The sequence below is a fragment of the Lemur catta genome, chromosome 6, assembly GCF_020740605.2.
Source record: "Lemur catta isolate mLemCat1 chromosome 6, mLemCat1.pri, whole genome shotgun sequence".
NCBI classification, from domain to species: Eukaryota; Metazoa; Chordata; class Mammalia; order Primates; family Lemuridae; genus Lemur; species Lemur catta.
The window spans coordinates 28,027,016-28,039,406 of NC_059133.1; the positions used below are offsets into that span (position 1 = coordinate 28,027,016).

General features: G+C 43.3%; 1 protein-coding gene across 3 annotated transcripts in view; it reads left to right on the forward strand.

Moving 5' to 3' along the window:
- The first annotated feature begins 1,401 nt into the window (after window positions 1-1,401).
- ATP2B1 (ATPase plasma membrane Ca2+ transporting 1) overlaps window positions 1,402-12,391 on the forward strand; it is a 115,944-nt gene continuing 104,954 nt past the window's right edge. Inside the window, exon 1 of one of the 3 annotated variants that reach the window (XM_045553266.1) lies at window positions 1,402-1,550. The gene's annotated coding sequence lies outside the window, so the exon portion shown is untranslated. Of the gene's footprint in view, window positions 1,551-1,928; window positions 2,145-12,391 lie in introns of those variants that run through there. The other 2 variants (XM_045553268.1, XM_045553267.1) reach the window with 2 other exon arrangements.

A 12,391-nucleotide genomic window follows, 5' to 3' on the forward strand; every position in this document is an offset into this window, starting at 1 on the left:
GACTATGCAGATATTAATTTCCCATTTTTGGATATAAGAGAAAGAAGAAGATTGCAGAACTTATCTTTACGTTCTGATTAAGTGATATTGAAAATAACACTGACAAGGTCTCTGGGCGAGCAGCGATGGTTAGTTCAAATAGAGGAGATCAGACGAACATGGAGCACGGTATCTTAGGTAAGATACACATCTTTAAATATGTGCATATGTGTGTTTAGGAAGGAAACCCGTTTTGTTTGCAAAGTAGATGTTACAACGGGTGGTTTTCTTTCTTTCTTTTTTTTTTTTTTTTAACTTGCAGAATCTCTTGAAGGTTGGGGCAGAGCCGGTTACCTTTCAGCATCGAAATAGTTGCACGCTATTCCTTGTTTTTTTCATTTCCTTTTCCCCTCAGCAAAGAACGGTGCAGGGTTGAGATGCTACGAGTGAACTATTAAGAAAAGAGCCACCAACTTGGCACAGGTAGAAAAAGCAAACCCAAAACGAAAACACCCGGATTTTAAGCGCGGATCTTGCGAGGCCGGTTTGCACCGGCCGAACGCCTGCGTTAACCCTTCGGGCGCTGCAGCAGGGATCCCCGATGGCTGCGGACCCGGCCGGGAAGGACAGAAATGTGGCGCCCGGCGCCCGCATGGGGAGTGAGCTCTCTTCCCAAAGAGGGAGCGAGCCGGGAAGCACTTTTGTCGTCCGGTGCGTGCGTCAAGGCCCGGGACGGGCACCGAGTCCGGTACACAGTGGGGGCAGAGGCGCGGCGAGGCGCCGCTCACATGTCCGCTGACTGGGGTTCGCCTTAACCTGTCTTCGCCAAGAGCGCTCGCTCTCGCCCGGGCGCTGGCCCAGCTCCTGGGCCCTGGAGGGGAGCGGGCCCGGGGGTGGCTCGGGCGGGGCCCCAAGTGAAGGGCGCCCGCACTCCAGCAGCAGTCATCGCTCTCCTGCCTCCACACGTCGCGGGAACGGCCCAGCCCCGCGCCGAAACAGCAGCTGTGACTGACGGAGTCACCGCCCCGCGCGCCTGAGCCACCCCCTCCTCCCCCGCCGCTCCCTCCCGCACCAACACGTCATGGAAACACGGACGTCAGAGCCGCTCAGCCAATGGCAGGCGTCGGCAGGAGGGAAGGGGCGAGCTGGAGGGGGCGGGGGCAGCAGCGAGCCGGGGCGCTCGGGGGGAGGAAGAGAGGGAGGGGCGCGCGGAAGCGCGAGTTCCCCCGCCCCACACTCCGGCCACCCTTTCCCGGCCGCGCGGCAAGTTCTAATCGCCGGGCGCGCGCTCGTCAGCCGGGGGCGCGCTCCCCGGGACCTCCCCTTAAACGCCCTCTCGGTGCCGCTCGGCTTTCAGTCCTCGGCCGAGCCGCGCTTCCTCCGCGCGCGCACCCGCCCGCCCCCAGGCTCCCCGCGGGCCGCGTCACGTGACCGCGCCCAGCCAAGGCGGCAGCGGCGGCGGCGCGAGCTCCGGCGGCGGCGGCGGCAGTGGCAGCGGGAGCAGCTGCGCCGCCAGCGTGGAGCGGTTAGGCGTGTGGGTGTGGAGAGAAGGGAGCGCCAGACCGGAACGGGTGAGCGTTCTCCTCCCCCTGCCTACCACGGCAATCTTGCGGGCCACCCGGTGCAAACGGGGCCCCTGCCCGGAGCTGCCCGCAGCTCTCTTGTGCTCGGCCGTCCGCTCTCCGGTGCCCGCGGGCTCCGCCCCGGGCGGGCCGGGTTGCGGTGCTCACCGAGGGGGCTGCACCCCGCCCTCGGCTGTCGTTGCGGACGGCGGCGCGAGGCCGGTGGAACTGCCCGTGCTGAGCGAGCGCGGCGCACCCTGTGTGCGGCTCTGCGGAGCCGAGGAGGCGGGTCCTGCGGGGACGCGGGCGGCCACTCGGCGGCTGCCGGGCTCTGGGCGGGGGCCGGCTGGGCGCCGCCTCCTCCTCCTTCTCCGCCGCCGCCTCCTCGCGGTGCAGCGTGAGTAGGGAGCCCCGGCTGGTGGACGCCGATCGGCTCCGCGGCCGCTTCATCCCCGAGGTGCAGCTGCACCTCCGCGTGGCGCCCCGAGCTCTGAGAGCCGGCTGCGGACGCGCTGAGGACCGAGCGGCCCCTCACCGCCCCCCGACCCTCCAACAGTCTCCCTTTCCTTCTCCCTCGGAAAATGGTTCCCGCTGCCGGGCGAGGTGAGTGGCAGCCGCCGCCTGCCCGCCGCGAGGGCGGCGGGGCAGGTCACCTGTGGGGGAGGCCGGGCGGAACGCCGAGGTCGGGGCGTCGCGGCTGGGGTCCTGGCAGCCGGGTGCGCGGCGGGTTGCGGCGGGTCGCGAGAAGTTGGCGAGGGCGGGCGGGGGGCCTCTCTCAGGTTGTGTCCTGCCGGGAGATAGTAAAGGTGAGCGGCTTCCACCCCGTGCGCCTCAGCGCCGGGTCTGGCCGGGAGTCACTGCCCCGGGCCTGAGGGATGGAGCTCGGCGGGCTTCTTGTCTATACCCGCAGCTCCTCGGCTTCACGCCTCGGCCGCCTCCCAGCCCATCCAGCCTTCGGTCGCCCCCGCCCCGACGAGTGGTGACCTTGAGGGCAGCGGTGCCCGGTACTCCCTCTCCCCGCGCCCCGGGAGGGTCACCCCTTTAATCCCCGGCTTCGGCCCCCCAGACGCACTGCGGGCGGGAGCGGGGGCCCCTAGTGGGCCCCCGGCCGGGGTGGCTGGTTGATGCGTGTGACACTGGACGGTGATGCCCCGAGAGTTGGAGAGCCACCTCGCCTTTCTCCCCACGTCTTCCGTCTGGCCCCCCAGGATGTTCACATTTGCTTCCGATTTGTGTTTATTCACTTAGTTTAAAAGAAAAAAAACTGCGCCCCCCCACCATTTTTGGGAAAGAGTAAGAAAGCGGACGGTATTCTGTTTGCAGGGGCTGGGGGTATGCTCCCTTTATTCCATCCTGCGGGAGAATTCTGTGGCCAAGCTAGTTAGCGACCCCTGGTTCTGCACCGCGGTCACTAGCCAGCTTGGTCTCTGTGCGCATTTCATTCACCAGTTTCCTGCGGGACTCGCAGCGCTGGGAGTGCTCGCACCCTGTGCGGTGTGGCGGTGCTTGGTGCTGAGGGGAGCGCAGGGGGTGGTCGGGGTGGGCTGAGGGGGTCTGCAGTTAAGCAGAGGGCTCGACCGCTCTAGGCACGCTGATTTTTTTACCTTTCCCTTGGGTTAGAGCGCTGCAGACAGCCACGCTTGGCTGCTGTGCATGGTACTTTTCTGGGTTTATTAATAATCTAATGGCTCCTGTTGGTATCGATTGCTGTTGGTGATGAATTAGCTATATGGATTTTTTTCATACATGTGTAGGTATATGCATATATCTTAACTGTCTGCCTTTCAACATGGAAGCCTTTGTTGTGTTTAACCTCCCCCACCTGAGGACAGTCTTATTTTAAAATAAGGCTCTTGTTCAGCGTGAGTGTATTTTATAAGAAGTACTTGTAAGGGCCTGGCTTGTATGAGACTCTCATTGGGCAAAGGGTGTATAACCCTTTGGATGGTGGCCCACGTGTTTGAATGGAGGGCCTTCACCACTTGCCCTGATGCCAGCCTTCCCGAGACTCTCTGTTCTTGTGTGTGGCGGGGGCGGATTGGGGGAATTAAGAGGGATTGCAGGAGAATCTGCTTTTTGTACTTGTGCTTTTCATTTGAGTCCCCCTCCCCCCCATTTTTTTTTTTAATCCTCCTAGTGAGTTAAAAATTGAAATAAATAGTCATTTTTGTTGTTGGGAGCCTTTGAAAGCTAGTATATGAAATGGGCCCATGTAGCCATGATTTCAGGGGGACGTTTTAGTTTCTACCTTGCTTCGGCTAAGACAGTTAAATTGCTGTAATTAAGGGTGGATCTCTGTCCTGATTTTGGCTTGGGTGTAACTGCAAAGATCTTTGAAAAGTAACTGTTATTTCCTACCATATAGTCTGCAAAGTGAGTCACATTCGGGTGAGTTGAGGACAGAGCGCCACCTTTAATTTAAAATTTCGTGATTTTCTTTCATTAAAATGGTGTAAATTCAGAGTATGACGTTTTGATTTTTATCGCAGTTGTCATTACTGGCATCCCCATTTAGACGCATAAGGAGGAATTGTCTTCATTTTTCTATATTTTGTTATTTCTCACTCTTTTGAGAGAAATTTCTGCAGTTGTATGGGAAATTGTGGTTTTTTTAATTGAAGCTTGAGATTTAGTGTAGCATTTTGCGATGAGGTTAGAAACTAGATTTGATTTGTACTTTTGATAAAATATTAGAAATGTTGGTAGTCTGGATCTACTTAGTAAAAGAAGTAAGGAAAGTAATAGCTGCATTGTAAGTAGGTGTTTAAAACTAGCCATTGCCACCAAAATAAGTGTACCTACCAGCATGATAGTGGTTTTACAGGTTTTTTTTTTTAGCTGCTGGCTATTAACAGATTCTAAAATAAACACTCAAAATTGATAAGATTATTAACCTCTATTGAATAAGGCATGGTAATTCTTTTTTTGCTTGTTGTCTTCCAACAACTTGCCTTTTATGGGTTTACTGAGGGCTTTTACAGTTACTTGTTTTTAAATAATACAAATGAACACTTCCAGCAGGAGTACTGTTAAAGTTTAATAAAGACCATGTTGGGAAAAGTGACTTCTATATATGGCTCCTCCCAGGTGCATCTCATATAAAAATGGAATTTTTGATGCTTAGAAAATAAATGCTGTAGTGACAGCTGCATTGGTGACATTTCCTTCCCTCACCTGTCCCTCCCAAATAAAAAATGGAAGGAACACCGTCTCTTTAGGCACAGGACACTTTTCAATTGTTATACTACAGATGTAAAGTGAGAAAAAAGGATTTAGCTTTCAAGTAATGAATAAATTAACATGCGGATATTACCAAATATAGTTTTATTTACAAACCACAAGATATTGCCCTTTTGTCTGCATATAAGTTTTTAATTCAACACTTGAAATTTCTTTATAGACTACTCTAAAGCATGAGCTATTGAGCTGTAGATAAGTCTTTATTAAGATAAAATTAAACAGAAAATCTATTTGAGATAAAAAGTTGGTTTATGCCCTTACTGCTGCGTGGTCTATTTCAAGCTGTGGAATATGGCCCCAGGTTAAAGGACATTATCTGAGCTATTAGGTTGATGCCTGCAGAGTAATTATATGTTGTTATGTATTCTGTGATAGAATCCTTGATTTTAGAGTTAAGATTTACTAATTTCCTTGTCAGTAGACTTGTTAACTTCATTTTGGATGAAACAGACTCTTGCCATGTGAAATAAGTCACTTATAATTTTTGGTGGTTTTTTGTAATACCAAACAAAAAAGAGTATTTGCTTTATTTTTCCTTACATTTCACACATACATACAGTTCAAACTGATGTTTTCACTTTTTTATTCTGGCATTTTGTAATGAATAAACAAAAACAATAAATAAAGATCAGGAGGCAGAAACTTAAGATTTAAATTTTTGCATCTTAAGTGAGAGTATTGGTCAACTAGAAGGGAATAATTATTTTCTAGTAGTTGTCATGATATATGGAAAGGTACTGATAGTAGCTTATTTGGGACTAGATAGAATCTGAGGTAACATTGCAAAGAAAATGATATAGACTAGTTATGGGAATAATTTTCAAAAAGATAAATGACTTGTAAAAGACTTATTTTTTAGATTTTAGAAATATAATCTATATACACCACATACGTTATTATCTTGTTAAAATGTTTTTATTATAGAAATTGTCAAAGTAGAGAGAATGATATGCCTACCAGATTGACAATTACCAACTCATGGTCCATCTAATTTCATTAATATCTTGACACAAGAAATGGATCTATTATAAATGAGGACATAGGACCGATAATTGAGTCAAATTCTTATGTTTTATATTTGTGATTTACATAGTATTATATACTCAATGGTGTCTAATATTTAATTGAATCTGAAAGGTCGCTTTTTATGTTCGTTGTTTATATGGCATATACATTTTAATTTTTCTGGTGACAGTCTGTTTCACAGCAGGTACTTAAAGATAGCGTCATGGAGTCTTTCAAATTCTGCTGTCTTCAGTAATGTTTTGATTTATGAAATGCTTTACAGTTTTTCAGAATGTATTTACATACAGCCTCATTTGATTCTTGTGAGGTGAGTGAGGGTAGATACTTGTACCTTTTTTTGTTCCTAGTAGGTAAAATGAGTTGTCTAGGCCCTAAGGCCACATAACAAGCAGCTATTTTAGCCAGAACTGGACTCTAGGTGGCTTCTAGTTTTTACTTACTGCTCTTCTTATTGTACATGTTTATGTAAGTTTATAAAAGTTATGTAAGTTTCTGAAAAATCAGTTTTTGATCAGAGTAAATTTAATAGTGGAATATAAATAGATTTATTTGGGTTTAGCTTTACATAATCGTTGCTTATATTTGGTATAATGCAAAAAATTTATGCCATGATTTATTTAACAGCATAATAAATGAATTTGAACATACTATATTTTTTCTTATTGTTGATTGGATTTTTTTAAAGTTAGGAATTTTTTTGTTTGTAAAGGTCTTTGAAATGACTAGGGGTGTCTTAAATCTTGAGTCAAAAATAAAATGTGCTGCACTAGAAGTTTGTTTTAATTTCAGCTGTAACTTTTTATGTACTTGTTTTTCCGCTATGTATACCTAAGTCATTGTGAAATACTCATTTGTTAGTAATGAAATTTAGTTTAGAAAGATTCCAAATGAAGAGATTTTAGTTCCTGAAATCCAAAACCTTATAAACCTCACAAGAAAGGTGTGGTTCTCCAGGGTTAGTGTGCATGAGAATCACCTGGGGAGTTACTGAAAGTGCAGATTCCTTGGCATTGCCCCTGCAGTTCTGATTCAGCAGATCTGGGGTGGGGCCCAGTAGTCTGCATTTGGAGAAACAGTGATGTTGAATTTATAACTAAGTTAAAATTTTGTAGTTGAGATGCTTTTATAAATCAGAAGTGCTTTCAAATAGATTTGACTGTTGTAGGATAGTTTGATATGTTGATGGTAGGTTTTGTGAAAATTGTAAAACTGATAAATTTTGAAAATACGTCTATTATCCATGTGTGCACAGTCTTCTTTCAGAAGATTCATCTGTGGTTACTTATTAAGTTACTCATTAAGCACTGTAAACTCTAGAGCATGTTCTCTTTTTATTTTCATGTCTTAATGTCTGCCGTTTCCAAATGCTTTGAACGTAGGGTCTTATTTTCATAAAGGTAATGAATGCTGTTCCATTATAGTACTGTATGTTTATGCTTTAGTCTAGCTCTTATTTTTTGTTAGAAGGAAAGACTTTGGTTATTCCTTCAAACTAAAAGGATATAAATTAGTGCATAGAGAGTGGTTCTTATTAATTTCAGTTAACAAGCAGCTCCTCCTTCAAAAACAGCAAGTTAGTGCTGAATGTCTTTCAAGAATATTAATGATATCCGACTAATTGATAGTTTACCATCCTGTGCATTAAAACAGAGATTACTGCTGTTTCACTAAATGTTGAATAACAGTTTGTGTAGTTCAGCAATCTAAGGTCCATATGATTTGATTTTTGGAACTATTTTATCTAATACCACGTACCACATGGATTACTTGTCTTTAATGATTTTCCTATTTAAGACTAGTTTTAAAATGTGGTTGTTTTTGCTTCATTTATGACAATGTAGTAAATAGTCTGTACCTGTATATATTTTATAATAAAATTAATTTCAAACCAGGTCCATCTCAGGGCTGCTGAGTCTGTTGTTGTTTGTTCAAAAACTTAGTTTTATTGGCTCCACCTTAAGATGTATTTAGGAATCATAGGTTATAATTTACTGATGATTTTGGAAATGAAATTAATAAAGATTTCTGGCAGAGATTTAGATAAACTACCGACAAACTTTTTACCATAGGCTTTTAAAGCCATTTTCTATTAAAATATCCTAGGACAGTGTAAATTATTCTAAATAGTATGTAGTGTTTTTAGTTACCTGTTTGTTAAGAATATTATTTGGTATTTCTCAGCGTAGTAACTTCCAAAAATATTGTTTCTCAAAATTTGGGATACCTACTTTTGAATTAGTAGTCACCTGGGCCTCTGGGAAAAATAAAGATAGTTTGAGTGGACCAATGCTTGCTTACACTATGAAATCTGAGATTACACTGCTTAACTGTAAACTGGCATGACTACTGTACAGACATAAATTTAGGAGTATATTTTATGAAAAGTAGGTCTTAAAAAGGATTTGATTGTTTAACTTAAAAGATACTTCTTAGTTTTATTATTAGCCATGTGGATCATTCATTATTCATTCATTAACCCTGTGAGTTCTCTCCCAGGAGGATTCTTTAAAATACTCTTGTACTCTCAAAAGTCTCAGATCTGCTGTTTTAATCTACCTTTCGTATTTGTGCCAGAATTTTTTTATTTTTAAATAACCTACCTGTTGGCATTTCTTCACTTTCATTAGTTCCTCATTTTTCTCTTCATCAAGACTCAGCTTGACTCCAAAGGCTTTTCATAAAGTACCTCAGTGTTTTCTAAAGTGTGTTTTAGAACACTGATTCTAAGAAATATTATAAAAATAGGGGTTTCAAAACCTGGGGGGAAAATAACAAAACCAAAATCTAGGATATGCTAGTATATGCAGTTTTCCTGGAACTTCTCTGATACTTTACTATCTAATACGAGCTGAATCTATCTAAATGTTTTAGTGTTTTGCCCCCCTATTTCACAGTCTCCCTTTTGGTGGAGCATCTCCCCTGTTAACTTGTTTGTACTGCCTAACCAGGATCACTACTTTGCACACCTCCAGGAGGTGCTGTTTACATAGAACACAAAATGAATTGTGTTTCCTGGAGTTGAGAGCTGTGTTGCATACTGCAGTACTGCTGACTGTCCACTGCGTGACAGTCCAGAAACGCAGGGACACAGAGACACACACATACAGACGTAAACAGAGGCTAAATATGACGTCAAGGACACTATGGCCTTCTTGCCATCTGTTGATAATGAAGGAAATCCAAGAGTTTTTTAATTAAATGTTTCATGGGATGTTTGTTCATTCAAATCACCAAGCCAAAGTCCTTTAGGGCTGGGGTCCCTAACCCCCAGGCCACGGACCACGACCCGTAGGTACTGTTAGGGACCAGGCTGCAGAGCTTCGCTGCCCCCCCACCGCCACCCTCCCAATGCCAGCTGTGGAAAAATTGTTTTCCATGAAACTTGGCAGGGGCTTGGGGGGGGACACAGCAGGAGGTGAGCGGCAGGGTGGGCAAGCAAGCAAGCAAAGAAGCTTCATCTGTATTTACAGCCATTCCCCATGGCTCATGTCACTGCCTGAGCTCCGCACCGACCCCTCTCGCCCCCTCACCCCCCCGACTGGAAAAATGGTCTTCCGTGAAACTGGTCCCTGGTGCCCAAAAGGTTGGGAACTGCTGCTTTAGGGAGAGCCAGCAGAAGTTCCATCTCAGACTAAGAGCTAAGCTTCCCAGTTCTGAGATGAGCCATGAAAATAGGTGCTCATGGTTTACCCACACAAGGTGATCTCAATACTACATTCGCAGCTGTGGTGGACCAAAAAGATGCTCTCAAAGGGGAAGAAGAATAGCTAAATTTTTCCATCAGGAGGTGTTTGGATCAGTGCTAATTTAAGTGGTGACAGATGGTACAGGGTAAAGGGAAAGAATGACCATCAGGTGAAGATTGAAGTGGGCTGTAGAGTCCGGCAGTCTCTCATCCCCTCTGCAGTGACTGTTTTTCCTCTCACCTGATAGGACCCTCTGTCTTCTGATCTGTCTGAATGTGTCCATCCTTCAGAACTCAGCATTAGTCCAACCTTTCCAGTCATCTCTCATTAATTTTCCTATCTAAATCCCTCTATATTTGTGGTCTGGGTTGTAAACTTCTCCTCTGTTATATATCCTTTTGTCTTAGTAATTTCATTTGGAATTGAGGTAAGATATTGGTTCTTGAGGATGTACAGAATTTTATCTAGCAAATGTCTAGTCAGCATATTTTTTTTGTATGTTGATTTAGGATTTGGAGATTGTATAGCTTGTATTGTTAAAGCAGAGAAAGTTGAGGAAATTTTTCTGGGAGAATTTCTAAAGCCCTTTTACCTTTGAAATTTTAACCTTTCTCAGCTAAGTTATTAGGACAGTTTGTTTTACTTTTGGAGGGTAGAGCTACATTCCATAGAATATTCCTAGGACAGTAGAATTTAGCTTCTCTATAGAAAGTACTTTTCCATTTCTGAATTTCAGTGTGGCAGTTAATTTGTTCATATTAGAGTTTATTCTGATTGTAATAAGTCATTATGATAGCAGTTAAAATTTATATTTTAAAATGACTAATTTCACTTTCTTTGGCTTGTGACATCTTTTCCTTTCATCATGATGGATGTCATTAAGTTGTGCTTGTTGGATCTATAATCCATTAGTACATTGCATCATGTAAAATGCTGTAATTTAAAGCATATATTATTGTTTAAATTTAAATTACATTCTCGTAGTTGCTTTTTATGCTTTTTATTGATAGGAACACTATTGGAGCTAAGTTGTGAAATCTGTTGTAGGTGCTAATTTTTCTGAGAGTGTTCTTTTCCATGAACTGAGAGTGAACTCTTAGCTCATGACTGGCCAGAATCACTGTAGGCATCAGGAAGGAGTATAGGTATACAGTCTCTGTTAAAGTTTAAAGCATAGTAACATTAGTCTTCAACTGCCTGCCTTAGGTCAAGAAGGAAAACCTGTACTTTATCATTTCTATTGAATGTTCATGTGATACATAGAGTAGTGATTTTGAACATTCAAGTAATTGAGGATTTATGTAGATACAGTATATAAGCCATTACCTTTAAAAATGCTTGGAAAAAATAAGAGTTGCTCTCCAGAAATAATTCACTTTCTGGTGATTAGCACAGCTGAAACTGTATGGGTGCACTGCTGTTGAGTGTTCTCCCAACCCTTTTAAATTTTATAGATCTAATTATTGGTGAGGTATTGTGGAAGGAATTCTAGGACTTGCTCCTGCTTTCACATTGCAATAACAATCATAATAAAATTGTTGGTTAAAGAAAAGTACAGAAGTGGTTTTGGTAATGAAAAGACTAAAAAAATCTGAAGGCAGAGATCAATGGAACCAGCAAAAGTGAAATGGGTTAGATCAGTAAGTCTTGATCTTTTTCTGCTGGGACATACATGGGTGATACTGGCCTATACTCCATGCTAACTTATTGATACGTAGGGTCAGGTGAGATTTTTAGTTTCTTTGCTATAATTCAGCTCTTTTCTTCTCTGCTCATGCTCAAAATCAAATGAATCATGCTGTAACTACTCCTTTTTGTTTACTTGTTTAAAAAGTGACTCATGAACTTCAAGTACTTTAGTTTGGACACTCTTGACAGCTAATACCATGGTGGGGAACTACTGAGTTTAAGGATACCAGTACAGATAAGAGTGCTGAAAACAAGGAAGGTCAGCCAATGAAGTGGGAAAGGGAGCTTCTCCAGCATGAAATCCTCTGAATGTATCAGAAAAATAAAGATCAATCAGTCAACCCTTCTCTACATGCATAGTGGATTTAGGGTAAAGTTTAAATTAACCTGCCTTTGAGCTTAAATACCACTGTTTTTATATATGTAATTGAAAGCTGAGACCTACCTGATTCTGTTTCACCTCTGGCCTTCTTGCTGACAGCATCCCTTTTGCTGTGCCCACCTTTCTTAGGGCCTGTGTATCTTTATGGTCTTCCTGTGTGTCATTAGACCTAAAACTTTCAGTTTTGGTTTTTATTCTGTGGTATGTTAAGGACTCTTCAGATTTAAATTTGAGTTTTGTCTTCACCACTAAAAAGCCTACTGGTCTTGGATAAATCACTTGGTTTCTTTGTTACCTCCCAAAAAAGTATAAAGTTGGGGGGTTCATTAATTTTCTGTCTTGAAAGTTTGGCTTTCAAGAATATTTGTATAGGTAAAACAGATCCTTCCCTCCCATTCCAATTTTTTTCAACCATTTAGTTCTTTATTCTTTTATGTTTGCCTTCTAATTTTGTCTTACAACTACTTTATCATTGTTTGATGTTTCATCTGTGATGTGCCGTGTTTCTTTCATGAAGATAAATACATTTATTGAAAAGCTAAATTATCTAAGATTTCCATTTAAAGAAGTGGCATATAACTGGCATTTAACTCTGCTCCCTGCCAAACATATACTAAAATGAGAGTAAGGGAATTCTTAAAAAAGCCACAAGGGAGAAGAGAACACACACCAAAATTTTGCAAGGAGTCAGCTTAGTAGACTCAAAAAACTAAGTTCTAAGCGATGATGGAAAAGTCCAGAAGCAGCTCGTTTTATATTACAGAATTCCCCAAAGGCTTGGAGCTGGGAAAACAAGGTACTGTGGTGAAGAGGTGACAGTGGGGCAA